A 17,269-nucleotide genomic window follows, 5' to 3' on the forward strand; every position below is an offset into this window, starting at 1 on the left:
CTGCCTTCCTGCTAGGCTAAATTTGACTTCGTGCTGCCCCCAACCTCACTGTCAGTGGCTTCTGTCGTCCTTCTGCTGACTTCCTGGGATTCTGATTACTGGCTTGTGTGTCACTGATTTGGTTTCCTGTTTTATTTATTTATTTATTTATTTATGTATTTATTTATGTATTTATTTATGTATTTATTTATTTATTTATTTCCAGTTTTGAGGATGGAACGCAGGACAGCGCGCACCTAGGCAAGCACTCTGCCACAGAGCGGAAGCGTTAGTCCGCTTGATGTCTCCTTTCCAACACGGAACACTGTCGGAGCTTGAAAATCTCCCTGGATGCAGTTCTGACGTCCGTCTCCTGTACCTCTCAATATAATCTAAGGAGACTTTCCTGGCCTCATGGGACACACTAGATGGGCTCTTTTAATTCGGCCTTTCTGCAGAGAGGGGGAAGCTGGGCAGAGCTCTCCACTACGGCGCCTGTCTTTTGTGTAGATTCTAAATGGGGCAGGAAGTGACCTGAGCCAACCACGCTTCCAAAGCTACTTTTCAAGAAGAGAGCATTTGAGGACAAAAATTAAATTATAGGAATGGAGAGAGGGAAATGAGATGAAGCTATTTTTGATCAGCGGCTGAAGATAGGCTTGGAAAGGGAGACGGCTGTCACAGGTTTGAGTCCCCAGAAGCGGACTTTGCTTCATGGATTCTAGTGTAAGTCATTTATTAAAGAAGCACTTCCAAGAGAAACCGGTGAGAGAATCGGGACTGGGGGACCAAGGGAGGAAAGAGGCTGACAGCCATGAAGGATTTAGTGCCACAGTAGCTTCTTACTGCCGTACCACAGACTGGTGACAATGACTTTACCATCTCACAGGTTTTGAAAAACCACAAATTCAGTCACAGGGAACTGGCCTGGCTATTAAGGGTCTCATTTGCATCTGTGGCCCACCTGAGACTTAGGGTCCTGGTCTACACTAAGAGTTTTTAGTAGCATACCTTTTCCTGTAGCTGTGGAATTCACGGTGGCTTGTTTCTTCAAAGTAGACAGTGCAGGGTCTTTTTAAAAATGTTTGTCTTTTTTTTCAGAGCTGAGGACCGAACCCACGGCCTTGCACTTGCTGGGTAAGTGCTCTACCACTGAGCTAAATCCCTAACCCTAAAAATGTTTATTATTAATTAATTTATGTATTCACTTTACATCCGGTTGCTGCTCCCCTCAAATAGTCTCTCCCCCAAGCCCTCTTCCCCTTCTCCTCTGAGAGGAGGCCCACCCTGGCACATCAAGTCTCTGCATGGGTAGGCGTTTCCTCTCCCACTGAGGGCAGACAAGGCAGCCCGGTTAGGGGAGCCTATTGCACAGATAGGTAATAACGTTGGGGACAGCTCCTGCTTGAGTTGTAGGGAAACCCCACATGAAGACCAAGCTGCACATCTGCTACATATGAACCGGGGGCTAAGTCTAGCCCAAGTCCAGCCCATGTCTTTTTGGTATTAGAAAAGATATGAGTTCTCTTTTAAAGTTGTACCTAATAGGTCAGACTTGCCCTCCTCCCCCAGCCAATCTCTCTTTTTTTTTTTTAAGAATCAAAGTCACCTGACTAGAAACCATAGTTGAATCGTCTCACTTTTCCCAGGTGATTCAATACAATTTTCAGAGTACTTCCTTTTTTAATCATATCCACCGCTCCTGTATGTACCCAAAGGTGGTGGTGGTGGTGGGAGCTGCCTTCTTAGAATCCTGCCTAGAAATCATAGACACGTTTCAAACCTCAATGTGCTCTCGTTGGAATCTCTGGAGTAGAAATTATGCCACAGAAATCGTTACGAGTTTGAGGTAAGGCAGCTTGACTTCCGTGTCTTCTCCCCGGTTGGTGAGACCCCTCAGTGGGTACGAGCTATGAAGCACCTGGGACTGTGCCGGAATGGGCGGAGCTCCTAGATAGTAGGCACATGAAGAAAGTGGCAGGCATTAAAAACAGAAGATGAGGAGGGACACATGAATAAGGGAGGCGTTATACAACCACTCCACACGAAGGAACTCAAACCAGAGGAAGCAAGAACCAGAGACTTAGACAGCCCAGGCATCTGGGGTAAATCAGTACAATGGTTCCTAATGATTTTCTGCTGTACTCGTAGATCCGTGCCTTATCACTGGATAAGAGAAGCTTCCCTCAGCAGCAGATGGAAAGAGATGCAGAGACCCACAGCTAGACATCATGTGGAGAGCGAGTCTAAGTGGGAGGTCTCTGTCAAATCCCTTCTGTCACTCGGAAGTCAGGGAGTTTTGCAGAAGAAGAGGCAGAAAGACTATTAGAGCCAGAGGGGATGGAGGACACCAGGAACACAAGGCCCTCTGCATCAACTCAAGGTGCAAAGGAGCTCACCGAGACTGAAGCAGCAGCACAGGGCTTCCGTGGGTCTGCACCAGGTCCTGTGCGTATATGCTATACCTATTAGCTTAGTATTTTTATGAGACCCTTGACTGTGAGAACAAGTCGGTCTCTGACTCCTGTGCCTGCTCTTGGGATGCTTCTCCTCCTGTTGGGTTGCCATGTTCAACCTCAGTATGAGAGTTTTTACTTCACCTTATTATATTTTATTCTGTTGTGTCTCCTAGAAGCCTGTTCTTTTCCAATGAGAGACAAAAAGGGAGTGGGTCTGGAGGGTCCCGGGATGTGGGGAGGAACTGAGAGGTTCTTTTTCTTTAAAGTGTGAGGCTAAATAGAATAAAAGGGGTGGCATCCTCAATTGAGATCCATTCAGCTCATCCTGCAGCCCTTGAGGTGAAAAAGCATCAGCAAGTCAAAGATTATGCAAATGTGATTCAAGGAGGGGCCAAATTCCAAGCTCTGGCTGGGTGTGGAAGGAGGCATAGGACTTGTTTCCAACATTGGTATCTTTTTTCTCTTCAGACTGTACTTCTTTTTTTTTTTTTTTTTTTTTTTTTGGTTCTTTTTTTCGGAGCTGCGGACCGAACCCAGGGCCTTGTGCTTCCTAGGCAAGCGCTCTACCACTGAGCTAAATCCCCAACCCCCAGACTGTACTTCTTGTATTTCATTTCCACTCTGCTTGCTCCTTTTCAACGTGGATTTTTATCAGAGTGATCACTAACAGCCGTGTGACACATCAATACTAGCTTGTCTTGAAATGGTTTCTGCTAGTGGAATTAGTTCCAAGACTCTTTTATGTAGCCTCCAGAAAATTCTTAGGACAAGGGCAAAATCAGCCCTTTTTATTCCCCCAAAATATCATGAGTGATCTTTAGGCTGGTTACTAATATAGGTTCCTTCTGAAACCCCTTGAGCTGGGCTTGCATTGCCCACATTGCTCTTCGTACTACTGTCTTCTGTTCTCCCACTTGGATGACCCATTAAACCCCAGTTATAGTGTTCAACTGCCTTCCTAACCCAAAGTACCAAAGTTTATATTCCACTAACAAGCAAAAGGATCAGGATGTCACAGCAACACTCCATTCCGGCTACCAACCCCCCCCCCTCTTTTGCTATGAAGAGTCACCGTGACAAAGGCAACTTATAAAGGAAAGCATTTAATTGGGAGCTTGCTTATAGTCTCAGAGGGTGAGACCTTCACCATCCATCACAGCAGAAAGCATGGTGACAGGCAGGCGGGGATGGTACCGCAGAAGTAGCTGAGAGCTTATATCTGATCCATAGGCAGAGAGAGACTTATAGAGACAGATAACAGATAGATAGGTAGATACATAGACAGACAGACAGACAGGAGGGGAGGGAGGAAGGAAAGGAGAGAGAGAAGAGGAGGCTGGCACGAAATTTTGAAAACTTAAAACTTACCCCTGGTGACACACCTTCAAGGCCACACCTTCTAATCCTTCCTAAATGGTTCCAACAATTTTGAACAAAACATTCAAATATATGAGCTTATGGGCACCATTCCCATTTCAACCACCACAAATACAAAGGGTAAAGCTTCCCCTATTAAAAGTGTCAGCAATACTAGTCTGATTTATCCTTTTGTTTCTAGGTCTCTGAGTTCTATCCATGGTGGATACTATTATAGTTTGGATAGAAAATGTCCCCTACAAGGACTGTTTTAAATGTTTTGCTCCTTATCTTATGGTACTGTTTTGAAGGCTGTGTAGCTTTTAGGAGGTGAGGCTAGCCTAGGTTAATTAGGTCATTAGGAGGTGAGGCTAGCCTAGGCTAATTATTAGGGGTCTTTGAAAGTTATACCTGCTCTGGATTCTAACCTTCAATCTCAGCTTGCTGAGCCATGGGCATGTGAACACTTCCACCATGTGCTTCTGTCACCATGAACAGCCATTGTCCTGACTGCTGTTGTGGACAGAACTACCTCATTGGGCTGACATCCCCTTGATATGGTGGATCAGAGCAAAGGTCCCCTTCTTAAAGTTCTTCTTACCGCAACACAATGCAAATATAAGGGATACAGGTACACATAACCACACATCTATAAGCTATCCTTAACCACACATCTATAAGCTCATAATATTGAACTTTCAACCAGCAAAGACTCAGTTGTGCACTCAGAGAGAGAGGAGAACTCAGAGGCAGGAACCATGCTACTAGATCTGGCCACCCCAAAGAATTTCTTAGAGCTTTTATAGGTCAGGCAACGGTGTGGCTACCTGAGGGTGGTCTCTGAATCCCATGCCCACCAAAAGGAATGATGGTCACAGTGAGATATTTTAGATGTTTTGTAGACAACAAAAATCGGTTCTTTCTTAGCAGACAGGATCTACAACATGACCTTTAACCAGGGGCTTGTGGTAAACGTTCCTTAAGGCAATTTCTTGATGGGGCTTGTCTTCCTAAGATTAGAGGAAGGAGTTTTAGCAAGTTTGCAGAAATCAGCACACTGAAGTAAAACTAATTCATTTTGCTTCTGCATAGCCCAGTAGATTTTAGGCAATAATTTCTAGTAGACCATTGTAACATAGAGTAGACTTTTCTTTGGTCCACATATACGAGTAAAAAATAATCACTCCCTCTTCAAGAGCTATATTGTAACAGGGCCCCAGACTTAGTAGGCTCCTAGACTTTAGCACAACAACCTCCACAGTGGAAGTCCCATTGAGGCCATAAAAGTCAGCACCATAGACAGCGCCACCGGCCAAAACTAAAACAGGCTAATCCATCATAGTTCTGTGAAAGTCTCCAGATGTGTGGACCTTGCTTTTTAGCTTCTGCAGTTCTACTTCTGGCTAACTGTTCTTGTTAACTGGATTATGTCAACCCAGAGCATGGTGTCTGTGTTTATAATCAGCCTGCGAAAGGCTCAGTGCTGCACTGGGATCCTGACCCCCCACTGGGGTCCAGCCTGATGATAAAGACTTTCTATTGACTTGAACCCATGTCTGAGTAAGCTTCTCTGCTGATTACCCCACAACAGTACCTGTGAGGGCATTCCAGTGTCCCTTCAGACTAACTGCCTGAATGATACAGCCTGTGCATGATAGAGCCTATGGACATGGGTAAATAGTGACTCTTTTGCTGTTTGGGGAGTCCTTTTTACAGTGCAGGATCCCAAGGTATGTGAACAAGCAATATATTCCTGTAGAACATGTGTATCTTCATAAAAAAAAATCTATTCTTACTCTTTCTAATTGGGGAGAGATCTATCTGATATGATCAACTTGCCATCATTATGGTGATGGGTCTCCTTGAAGGGAAGTACTAAACTAAGAGCTCAGTCTGCTCTCCCTGATAAGACGTCTAGCAACAATAGTTAAGTCACTGTTCATAAGTAGGAGATTATGTAGTGAGTTCTATGTAACTTACTATCAATCCATTTTCCATTGCTATAACAAAATATTGGAGGCTGAATCATCATGAGGAAAGCGAGTTTATTGGGCTTACAATGTGAAAGTCGGAATACCATGTGGTAGATCTGGAGAACGTCCCTTTGATTACGTCACATAGGAAATGGAATCCTGGTGGCAGCATGCAAAGACAGAATGCTAAAGGGAGACCAAGATAGAGCCTGTCTTGCTGTTTTGTGACAGTCCTCTCATAAGAACTAACCAGAAGCCCCATGAGAAGTGCTTTAATTCCTTCCAAAGGCAATGTTTTTCCACCATTGTAATGAATTCTCATTAGGACACACTTTTTTTTAATGGTTTGCTACCTTTTAACAGTGCCATACCTTGGAGCCAGTTTCCCATAAAGAAATCCTAAGAGTTTATCCAATCTGCAGCAGCCTCTGCCTTGGCCATCCTTAGCCAGGCAGAAGCTGGCTGGGCATAGCCTTCATTGTTTGCCTCTTCAGCAATGGATCCACTCTGGTGAGCATTTGCTGTGGCCACAGGCCACAGGACTCGTACCATCTCTATACAATTTATGGACAGTTGTAAAAACTACCCACAAGTCAGTTTGGTTTTTGTTATCACTGTGTAGTGGCAATTTTAACAGTATCAAGTGTTAGCCTATGTTTTTCAGGCCAGTATAGACAGACACGCCAACTTGCTGTGTCTCAACCAATAGGTCATGATGGCCTTACCCAAGACGACCCCTCTCAACATCAAATAGATGGTCTGATCTGTTACTGAACTTCGGCCCCTTGGGAGAATTTCTCCCACCACCACTATTTTACAGGATGGCTACTCATGGGACTGTAGTCTAGCTGACCCTATCTGTGTCTCCTTTCATTGAGCTGGTCCTCCATGGGCCATTATAGTAATTAAGTCCACCATGTCTCTGGCCGTTAGGAGGCACCATCTGGCCTTGGCCATTTCATAATACCATTATCTCCATTGTCATGAACAGTTCCATCATGGCGTCTGGGCAGTAATGACCCCACTGTCATTTCAAAGGATTCTTGGGGGGTTGGGGATTTAGCTCAGTGGTAGAGCGCTTGCCTAGGAAGCGCAAGGCCCTGGGTTCGGTCCCCAGCTCCGAAAAAAAAAAAAAAAAGAATCAAAGGATTCTTGAACTTCTTCCTAGGATAGAACTGTATAGTATAGTATAGTATAGTATAGTATAGTATAGTATAGTATAGTATATGAATATAGAACAATATAGTATAGTACTCTATATGTATATAGAACAATATAATGTAACACTGTATATGAATATAGAACATTATAGTATATGAATATAGAATAATATAGTACTGTATATGTATCTAGAATAATATAATGTAACACTGTATATGAATATAGAATATTATAGTATAGAATATGAATATAGAACAATATAGTATAGTACTGTATATGTATATAGAACATTATAGCATAGTATATGAATATAGAATATTATAGTATAGTACTGTATATGCATATAGAACAGTATAGTATAGTACTGTATATGTATATAGAACAATATAATGTAACACTGTATATGTATATAGAACAGTATAGCATAGTATATGAATATAGAACATTATAGTACTGTATATGTATATAGAACAGTATAGCACACTACATGAATATAGAATGATATAGTATAGCACTGTATATGTATATAGAACAGTATAGTATATACTTATCACACTTATTTGTAAGTGAAAGGAGTGCATTCTGGATCTGTGCAGGAAACACAGAAAACTGGCAGGTAAATTCCTCCTGACCCAGCTTTGCCTCTGAGGCGTTACTGTCACTCTCCACGTGTGCCAAAGCGCCTCTGGCATCCCCATCCATTTTAATGTGGGCCGCCCCTCCCCCACCGAGGTTCCAAAGGCCATTTCAATAGCACATTAGAGTGGATCCATTGCCAGGGCATGGATCTTAAGTCACAGGTAGTTCTTTCATCTTACTATCAGCCACATCATCCAGTGTAGCATACTGACCCCCACTGCACTCCCTGGGCTGACCTCCCAGTCCTTGAAACCCCCCCAGTGGGTACTCTCCTTCCTTGCAGGGTCAACACCTCTTAGTCAGGTCACAGTGAGATTTGCCTCTTATGACTGGTCCAGTGACAAGAAGGGAACAGGTGACTGGAGCAGAAATGACCAAGTACTGTCTTGGCAAACACATGACATCTGCTCTACTTAAAGCGCCTATGTCATCTATAAGCAAGGGATAGACTTTTTCTGTAGCAAAAGACTGGTTCCTTTGCAGACATGGAGGGCTTGTGCTCCTCAAGGGCACCTATGAGATCTTTTTGTCCTATCTTCTTCTCCAACAAGATCCTGCCTCCGGCCTAGAAGATGCAATGAAGCTGAGTCCTGAACTTCCCTGAAGCTCTTACCAGTAGGAATTGCCTGGTTTTATGCACTCTACTGTCTGCTTTCTGGAAACAAAGATGGTTTGAAGTGGTACCCAGAAGGCTCTCTAGCTTTTACACCTGACTTGTTATTTTTCTCTTCAGTGCATCAGTGATGCGTAGAAACAGCCATCCAGCTTCACCATCCACACGATTATCATCTCCCTCATTTTCAAAAGACAATGAATGCACACAAGTCAGTCCCTCTCCTCCTTCTGTGTCCCATCTCAATTTACCAAAGCAAACATCTCAAGTCTACGGTAGGACAGGGGTGATCTGTCCTCCACTTATCCTATCAGTGATGGAGTCCTAGTGGCACATAGCAGTGTCCCATGCTAGAACCCTATATGTCTTAGTTACTTTGCTGTTGCTGTGATTAAAACACCAGGACCAAGGCAGTTTATAAGAGAAGAATTTTTTGGGGATTATGGTTTGTGAGGGCTTGAGTCCAGAGATGCAGGTGGCTGGCACAGAAGCTGAGAGAGCGCACATCTCTAACTACAAACATGAATCAGAGAGGGCTAACTTAAAATGGTGTCAGTCTTTTGAAAGCTGAAAGCCCACCCCGGTGACATGCTTCTTCCAACAAGGCCATACCTCCCGATCCTCCCTAAACAGCCTCCAACTGGGGCCATATATCCAATGCCTGAGACTTACGAGATTACCACGCTGTGTTTAGAGTCAGTCTCCTAGGGTCCCTTTCAGAGCCCACTGCTCCCTTCAGTTCAGTTTCCTCAAAAGCAGACCGAAGTAAGGAAAAAGGAAGTCATTGCATGACTTCGGGGCAAAGTGTCAGCTTCAACATGTACTTGTCAGGAACTTGGGAGTGCAAGTCACCTTGAAGTTAGACCCACACATCACAAGGAACATGGATTTGTCACACACACACACACACACACACACACACACACACACACACCACAGGCATATCAGTCACTGACTAAGACAACCTTCCAGGCAGAGGTAGACTTTCAGGTCTTGATTCTCTGCAAGTGAAAGACCCCCCCGGAGCGGGGAGACCCTCACTCAAGTCTCGGGATGATGCGACCCCCCAAAAACTCACATAAGACCATCCTTGTTGTAATTTACACGAGGTTTATTGATAGGAACCAGTGCACTGGGGTCGAGACTCGTAGCCCACGCAGGGGCACAGGAGTTTGACAATCAGTAGCTAAGAGAAGGGGAATTTAAAGGAAGAAACCACAACCCAAGGGGGTAGGGAGGGCGTCATTGGAAAATGTCGAGAATACCAGTGAAAAATCACAAGGAGGAGCTTCCTGTTTCTCAAGATTGTTTAACTTTATGGTTCTCCAGTTCCTGGGAGAAGCTTCCTGCTTCTCAAGATTGTTCTCTAAGATTTTAATCTAACTTTATGGTCAGCTAGTTCCTGGGAGAGAGTTGCCGAACCAGCCGATGTAATTACCCATTCTATGGTCCTAGGAGAAGCTTCCTGGAACATACAATCCCAGGGTCTAACCAGTTTTTTTTTCTTCCTTCTGCTCTAAACTTTGTGTCTAGGGGAGCAACTTTAAAACTTTTACCTTTCACAAGTATGGTTAGTTGACACTAGTAGTCCTTGGCAGTGTTCTGAAGGGGATAGCTGGCACAAGCCAAAACTAAGGAGATGAGTTTTAAATGGTAAGTGGAACCTGAAGGGACATGCCCTCTTCCTCAGTGCCAACTATCCTCATCAAGCAGAAAAATTACTACAGGGGTGCAAGTTGGTATTTATTCCAAGACATGTTCTCGAATAACTGAATAGTTGGACCTGTGGGTACAGGATGGTCTGGAGGGTAGGGGTGGGCTGCAGCGATATGATGAGAGCAGAGTTCAAACAGGAGTCCTTTGTACTGCGTCTGTTGAATCAGGGTGATAAGGAGTCTGTGTGTGTGTGTGTGTGTGTGTGTGTGTGTGTGTGTGTGTGTGTGAGAGAGAGAGAGAGAGAGAGAGAGAGAGAGAGAGAGAGAGAGAGAGAGCATATAGGTATATAGTGTGATGTTTGGTGTTCCTCAATGTCAGAGAGCTGCTTCCGGCCCATGCGTGTAATCCCCCTTTATTTATTTGCCATCAGAATAAAGGTGCCCATATTCCAATACTAATCATACAAAGGAACGTGGTGACTAGTTCTGCTCTTTGCTTCACTGCAGACGAATAGCAAATGAATGCTTATTTACAGAAACACAAAGCACATAGAACAGTGGACATTGATCTTTGATGCATAGCCATCCAGCCTAAGGCCTTATTTACAACTACTTCAGATGGGATCACATACAATCATAGTTAAAAACCAAACCAAAGGCCCGCTTTTAGAAATTGTCCAAATTAGAACTAACTTCTGAGCTGGACGTGGTGGTATACACCTTTAATCCTAGCACTCAAGATGCAGAAGCAGATGGATTTCTTTGAGTCTGAGGCTAGCCTGGTCTACAGAGTGAGTTCCAAGACAACCAGGGCTGTTAGACAGAAATACCCTATCTCAAGATCGCACGAAGTCAACCACAAGACATCATTCATTGAGCAGGTATGTCCTGTAAAGTTGTTATATGTGGAGGATGTTTTTAGGGGAGAGGCTTACACTGATGAACAGTAAACAGCTCTTAAGCTTAAAAATTAGTGGAGGAGGCCCATAAGCATAGAGTGCTATATGATAGTTTTACTGTGCATATAAAGAGAGACAGAAAAGGGCTCAAAAGCTATATCCACTACAGCTTCTTAAGAGAATACAGAGGAGAACTAAGGTGACAGAGACGGCAGATCCCGGAGCCTCTGATCCTCTTCCACAGAGATGAATGAGGAATCCATTGTCTCTCCTCGGCCAAAGCACTACAGCGAGGGAGAAGGCTACAGCTTAAACTATCATCAGTTCTCAAAGGCCTTTTATGACGAGTGCCAACACATAGTATTTGCTGTCATTACAGATGCTGGGGAAGGGGACTGGAGCTCAAAGGCTACCTGCTTTAGAAATATCTTCTTAGGGGCTGGAGAGCTGGCTCAGCAGTTAAGAGCACTGACTGCTCTTCCAGAGGTCCAATTTCAATTCCCAGAAACCACATGGTGGCTCACAACCATCCGTAATGGGATTCAATGCTCTCTTCTGGTGTGCTTGAAGACAGCTACAGCGTACTTACATATAATAAACAAATCTTAAAAAGAAAACAGCTTCTTAGACTCTTCAGTTAAAATTTTCCCTGTGTATTCTACCTCCTACGACACTTAATGCATTACATAATACATTGCAATTTGTACCACCTTCCCAACTTGAGTGTCACAGTCCTGGATTTCGAGGCTCTGTCTCATTGTCCTGGGGCTCTCTAATGTAGCCGGTGGTATAATTTACATGCAGGTGACAGTTGACACGAGGAAGTAAATAAAATGACAAGGGCTTGTTATGGAGTTGGGTGCCACAGACCACCCAGGGGAGTGCATTAGCAGAGGGACCAAGGCTTGGATTTCAGGTAGAGAACGGACTTGACATGACAGACCGACACAAACTCGAGGTGTGTGCTCCTGCAAAAAGTTTTACTTCTTGGCACAGATTTAAGCAGTTAGAACGGGTACATCATGATTGGCAATCATCCAGCTCTTATTCATCACCTCACCAAATGTCCCTTGCAAGGTGGAAAGCGGAACGTGGATGGGTTTCTTATTTTTATGTTTGGGTTGAGGCCTGTGATGGAGAAAAGCTGTTCACCTCATGGTGGCCAGCGTGCAAAGACAGAAGAAGAGGCCACCGTCCAAATATCTCCGTTTACTGCTCTAGTGGTGGTGTGAACCTAGGAGAATGTGGTCCAATAAAGAGACAGACTAAAGTTGCATGCAGTCGCCAACTTCATTCAGAACACGGGACAGTTTATCCTCTGAGGGGGAAGAAGAGTTGCCTGAGAAAGTGTTCAATCACATGGGCAAGCCACACATGGGCAAGCCGCACATGTGCAAGCAACACATGGCAAAAAGATGCTTTTCTGAGGAGGTGGATGACTAATGGCTGAAGTAAACTCCTATCCGATATACCTGGGAGGAGCACAGAAACACATCCCAAGGACAATTCTGTGTTTTGAAGAAACCGAGGTCACAAGACTCTCGTCTTGGAGTTTTCTCACAAGCTCTCAGAATTCTCACAGCACCCCATTCTTGGGCTGTGTTCTGACAATCCTCGATCAAGAACTTGCTCCTAGTAACCTATTTAGTCTCATAAGACTCTATGTGTTTGTTTTCCCCACCTCCCAGTAGTTTAACCTGGCAGCCAAGCCTTTAATATGTGGTCTTTGGTGACAGAGCATTTAAGATCCAAGCTACAAACAGCAGCAAGACTAACATATTCTATGGCTCTCATTTCTCTGGAGATTTGAAAATTGTCATCTCACAGATACTGCAGTAGGTGCCCATACAAGCACCATGCAACAAAACAAAACAAATCAAAACAAAAACAATCCCTTGTTGTGGTTTCAGTGAGTATGACCCCCATTGGCTCCTATATTTGAATGCCTGGTTTCCAGTTAGTGAAACTGTTTAGGAAGGATTAGGGGGTGTGGCCTTGTTGGAGGAGGCGTATCACTGGGGATGGGCTTTGAGGTTTCAAAAGCCCATACAATTCCCAGCATTCTCCCTGCTTTCTTGCTTGCAGAACAAGATGTGAGCTCTCAGCTCACATGCCGTTGCTGCTTGGACTCTAATGCTCTGAAACTGTAAGCCCAATAAAATGCTTTATTTTATAAGTTGGTTTAGTCATGTTTTGTCCCAGCAACTGAAAAGTAGCTAATATAACCTCAGACAAATTTCTGTGTTCTAATAATAGTTTGCCAGGCTGGAGAGATGGCTCAGCGGTTAAGAGCACTGGCTGCTCTTCCCGAGGTCCTGAGTTCAATTCCCAGCAACCACAAGGTGGCTCACGACCATCTGTAATGGGGTCTGGTGCCCTCTTCTGGTGTGTCTGAAGACAGCTACAGTGTGCTTACATAAATAAAAATTAATAAAAAAGAATTTAAAATAATAGTTTGCCATTGCTCCTTTATACTAAAAGATTATTTTTGAGGAAGGATCTCATGATTTCAGACTTAATTCAAACTTTCTATGTGGCCCAAATGACCTTGAACTTCTAATCTTCCTGCCTCCATTTACCTTTCCAGTGCCCATGTGAACCTATGTCATCACTGACACACTTTACTGAGTGCTGGGAATCCAGCTCAAGGGTTTTTTTTTTTTTTCTTTTTTTCAGAGCTGGGGACTGAACCCAGGGCCTTGCGCTTGCTAGGCAAGCGCTCTACCACTGAGCTAAATCCCTAACCCCCCAGCTCAAGGTTTTGTGCATGCCAGGCAAGTTCCCTCTGAGCTTCATGCACAGCCTTTTCTCCTTTTTACTTGAAAGTCAGTAGAAAATAGATGTATAATGCTTCACTCACATTTTCTTTTTTTTTTTTTTAAAGATTTATTTATTTATTATATATAAGTACACTGTAGCTGTCTTCAGATACACCAGAAGAGGGCATCGGATCTCTTTACAGATGGTTGTGAGCCACCATGTGGTTGCTGGGAATTGAACTCATGACCTCTGGAAGAGCAGTCGGGTGCTCTTAACTGCTGAGCCATCTCTCCAGCCCCCATTTTCTTGAGTATATTAATCACTTAGTTCTCCTCTATGAAACACCCTTCCTGATAAAGGTGATGTTCATCTAATTTTCTTTATTTAACTTAATGTTTTGTCTATTTTTTACTACAGTTTGCCCTTTTCCTTGAAGTATGGTTGATATATATAGCTAGGCTTGTTGACTTCTCTTTCAATGGGTAATTCTCAGTTGGTTTTCTTTCTTCTTTGGCTTATTCAAGGCTGGTGGGAGTGCACACTAGTACAAGCATTGTAGAAATCGGTGTGGAGTTTCCTCAGAAAGCTAGACATGGATCTACCGTGATTCAGATATAACTACTATCAGTCCTAAAGGGCTGTCTACACTACTACAGAGACACTTGCTCATCCACAATCACTGTTGCTCTACTCATGATAGCCAGGAAACGGAAGCACCCATATGTCCATCAAGTGATGAATGCAGAAAGAAGGAAGGGGAAATGGGTATAGGGAAGATGCTATCTTTTATTTCCCTTAAAGATGTGGGAAATACTGAACATTTGTAAAATAGAGAATTAAAGGTCTTGTTTCACCCTGTGAGGGTAGATAAGAGTGTCTTTTTGCATCAGACACTAGAGAGATGGAGAGACTGATGTTCTGGCTAGGGGCAGGTTAGATGAGCATTGTTAAACAGACCAGAAAAGGCTTACCCACATCTCTGGAAGAGAGGTGATCAGATAGGGGAGCCATTCCTCTTCTCTTGGACCACTGCTCCCCAGTCACGCTTCCAAGGGATTAGTCAGGAGTTTCAGGCAAGTAGGGCTACATAGTGAGACACCTTCTCAAAAGACAAACAACAAACAAAGCAAGGAATCCTTTGTGGTAGGCTCCTTATGGGATCAACAGCTCACTTAATTCTTTAAACTAGGGGACCTTCTATCGCAAACATGTTAGGCTGGGGACAAGATGGCAACATTAAGAAGCTACAAATGCCTAAGATAGACCAGCAGTGGGCTTGTCACATTTAACCACATCACTGAAGTTCTTTTTAGGCTTTTTATTTGTGCTTTACATTTAAAAAAAATAATCCCAAACTTTTCCCTCCTGTATGTTTTCATCTTGCCTCTTCATGGTCCATGATGTCAGCCTAGGTTGTCAGCACAATGAAACCAAACTGCCGTGATGGGAGCAGATTGTTCTGCCATTTCTCTGTGAGTTGAACATCAAATCTAGGGCTTATAACTCCACACTTGTTCAGCCTTCCTGTGAGGTTCACAATAATCTTCCCTGCTCTGTGATCATCAATGATCTCGAACTCATCAATGAATTCCTGCTTCATCACCACAATTAAGAACCGAATGGTGACTTTGGAACACAGCCTGATGAGGACCTGGCATTTGCCTCTCTTGTCAGCGTTGTTGATGCCCTTGAGAGCATCTGCCAGAACATTCATTCACATCATGGTGACGGCGAGAGAAGATGGCAGAAAGAGAGTGGGATCACTGAAGTTCTAATCAGCTCACTGTTCTGGAAGAATGTGTGGTAGAAAGAGTTGTTCTCGTCAGGAGCCTTGGCTCATAGTGGCTTGATTGAAACGCTGGCAAGAACAAATGGAGGGGGACAATTGTTTCAGTTCAGGGCTTCGGAGGTCTTAGCTCACTGTCCTTTGGCCCCAAGCAGTTGTGCAGAGCATCATGATAATGGGGGCAGTGTTATCAGCGAGCTGCTTACCTCTTGGCAGACCGGACGTAGAGAGCTGCCACAGGAAGTGCCGGGGAAGGTAGCCCTCCCGCTGCAAGAACGTTCCCCCAGTGACTTGCTTCCCCTAACCAGACCGGAAGTCTTACTTCCCAAGAATTGATTCCCATTTTAATTCATCATTTGATCAAACCACCATCCATTAGGTTGGAGCCCTCATGATTCTATTGTCTCTAGAAACATCCTCACAAATATACTCACAAGTGTGCCTTACTACTCTCCCACGTGTGCATCAGTTGAATCAAGCCGATAAATTAACCAGCTCAAAGGGCCAGCTGATTAACTGACAGGTTTGGAATTTAAGGAGGGCTCTTCGCTTCAAAGATGGCTTCTTGCTTCTGTGTGCTCACATGGCGCTTGCTTGAGCCGGCAGTGCAGAGGAAATGCAGGGATGACATGAGGAGAGGGCACATACATAGCCAGGGAACAATTGGGAGCCAGGGAGAAGTGCCAGCCCTCAGGGCAGGGCTGCCTTGCTTGCTCGCTCTTTACGGTGAGTGCCTTTTCTCTCAGACAGAAGATTGAGGAAGCTATCTATCTTCAAATTAGAATTACCTCTTGGTATTATGAAAGAATCGAGGGTCTAAACGTCTTTGCATTGCGTGTAACCCAGCTGTAATGTAATGCATTTATATAGCGACATCCATCTAAGGCACAAATGTACTTCTCCAGCAGTAACTCATTAATTCTCCCAACAGCCTTGTGAGGGGCCAGGGAGCTAAGTGATTTGGGTGAGAATTGGTTGAACCTATGGAGGGATTAACAGTGGCAAACTTCTACCTTTCAGCATCAATGCAACTCTCTTGGAAATGACTTATGATTGGTTCAATACAGATTGGCACTCAGATACCTGAGAATTTTTAGTAAATTAACACCTCTCTTTGGCTTTATAACCAACAGAGTCTGATTAGTATTCAGGTTTTGGTCAACCTGAATGATGGATAACCAAATTTATGTCATGGGATTTCAAGTTATATTTCCATTAACTTTAGAGTCCTGGAGTCACAGCCCCTAAAGAATTAGAAGATCAGGGCAACACTGAAAGAAAGGCTCTCAGCTTCAATCCATGATGAACAGCAACTTTTAGCCTCTGCACTTGATCTTAGCCAAAAGGCCGAGAAGCGATAACTTTTAGCTTCTGAACTCCCAGTAGCCAACTTTAAAATAAGGATTTAGAGTAAGGGCGGTAGTGTGAGCCTACGCCCCCAGCTATCTGGCAGTTAAAAGTGTTGCGGGGTTATCCATTGGAAAAGACTATGTAGACTCTGGCTTAAGCCACTAGAAAGTCTTTATTAGCTGGCTGATGACTACACTGGGTGTTTGGGATCCCAGTGTAGCCTCAAGCCTTTCTCAGGGTGGTTTTTTAAACACAAAGCCACATCCTGGGTTGACATACTTCAATTAGCAAGAATATTCAGTGGGAAGCTGGACTACAGAAGCTAAAAAGCAAGGTTTGTATATTTAGGGACTTTGCCAGAACTATGGTCTTTGATGGGTTAGGTCTTTGTGTTCCTTTTGTGAGGTCGTGCGGTCTATACGATGTTTTACAGCCTGAATGGTGCTTTCATTATGGAGTCAGTTGTGCTAAGATCTGGAGGCCTTTAAGGCCTGGGTGTCTGTTATATTCCCCACTGGTTCTATGGCTATTCGTCAAATTGTGGACTCATCAAAGATTAATGGCCTAGACACGACTGTAAGTTAACCTGGGGCACCAGGAGAACGAAGTTTGCTATTAGTTCTTAGATCCTTGACATTT

General features: G+C 43.9%; 1 protein-coding gene, 1 long non-coding RNA gene and 1 pseudogene across 1 annotated transcript; 2 read left to right on the forward strand and 1 right to left on the reverse strand.

Moving 5' to 3' along the window:
* Erich1 (glutamate-rich 1) overlaps positions 1 to 17,269 on the forward strand; it is a gene marked incomplete at its 5' end in the record, with an annotated part of 52,793,804 nt that overhangs the window by 35,926,221 nt on the left and 16,850,314 nt on the right.
* LOC134482400 (uncharacterized) lies at positions 5,941 to 8,250 on the forward strand. The gene is made up of 2 exons (XR_015640404.1): positions 5,941 to 6,277; positions 8,119 to 8,250. It is a non-coding gene; the product is annotated as an uncharacterized LOC134482400 (long non-coding RNA).
* Positions 14,870 to 15,217, reverse strand: LOC134482514 (small ribosomal subunit protein uS8-like; annotated as a pseudogene).

Source organism: Rattus norvegicus, chromosome 16 (assembly GCF_021556685.1).
Source record: "Rattus norvegicus strain SHRSP/BbbUtx chromosome 16, alternate assembly SHRSP_T2T, whole genome shotgun sequence".
NCBI classification, from domain to species: domain Eukaryota; kingdom Metazoa; phylum Chordata; class Mammalia; order Rodentia; family Muridae; genus Rattus; species Rattus norvegicus.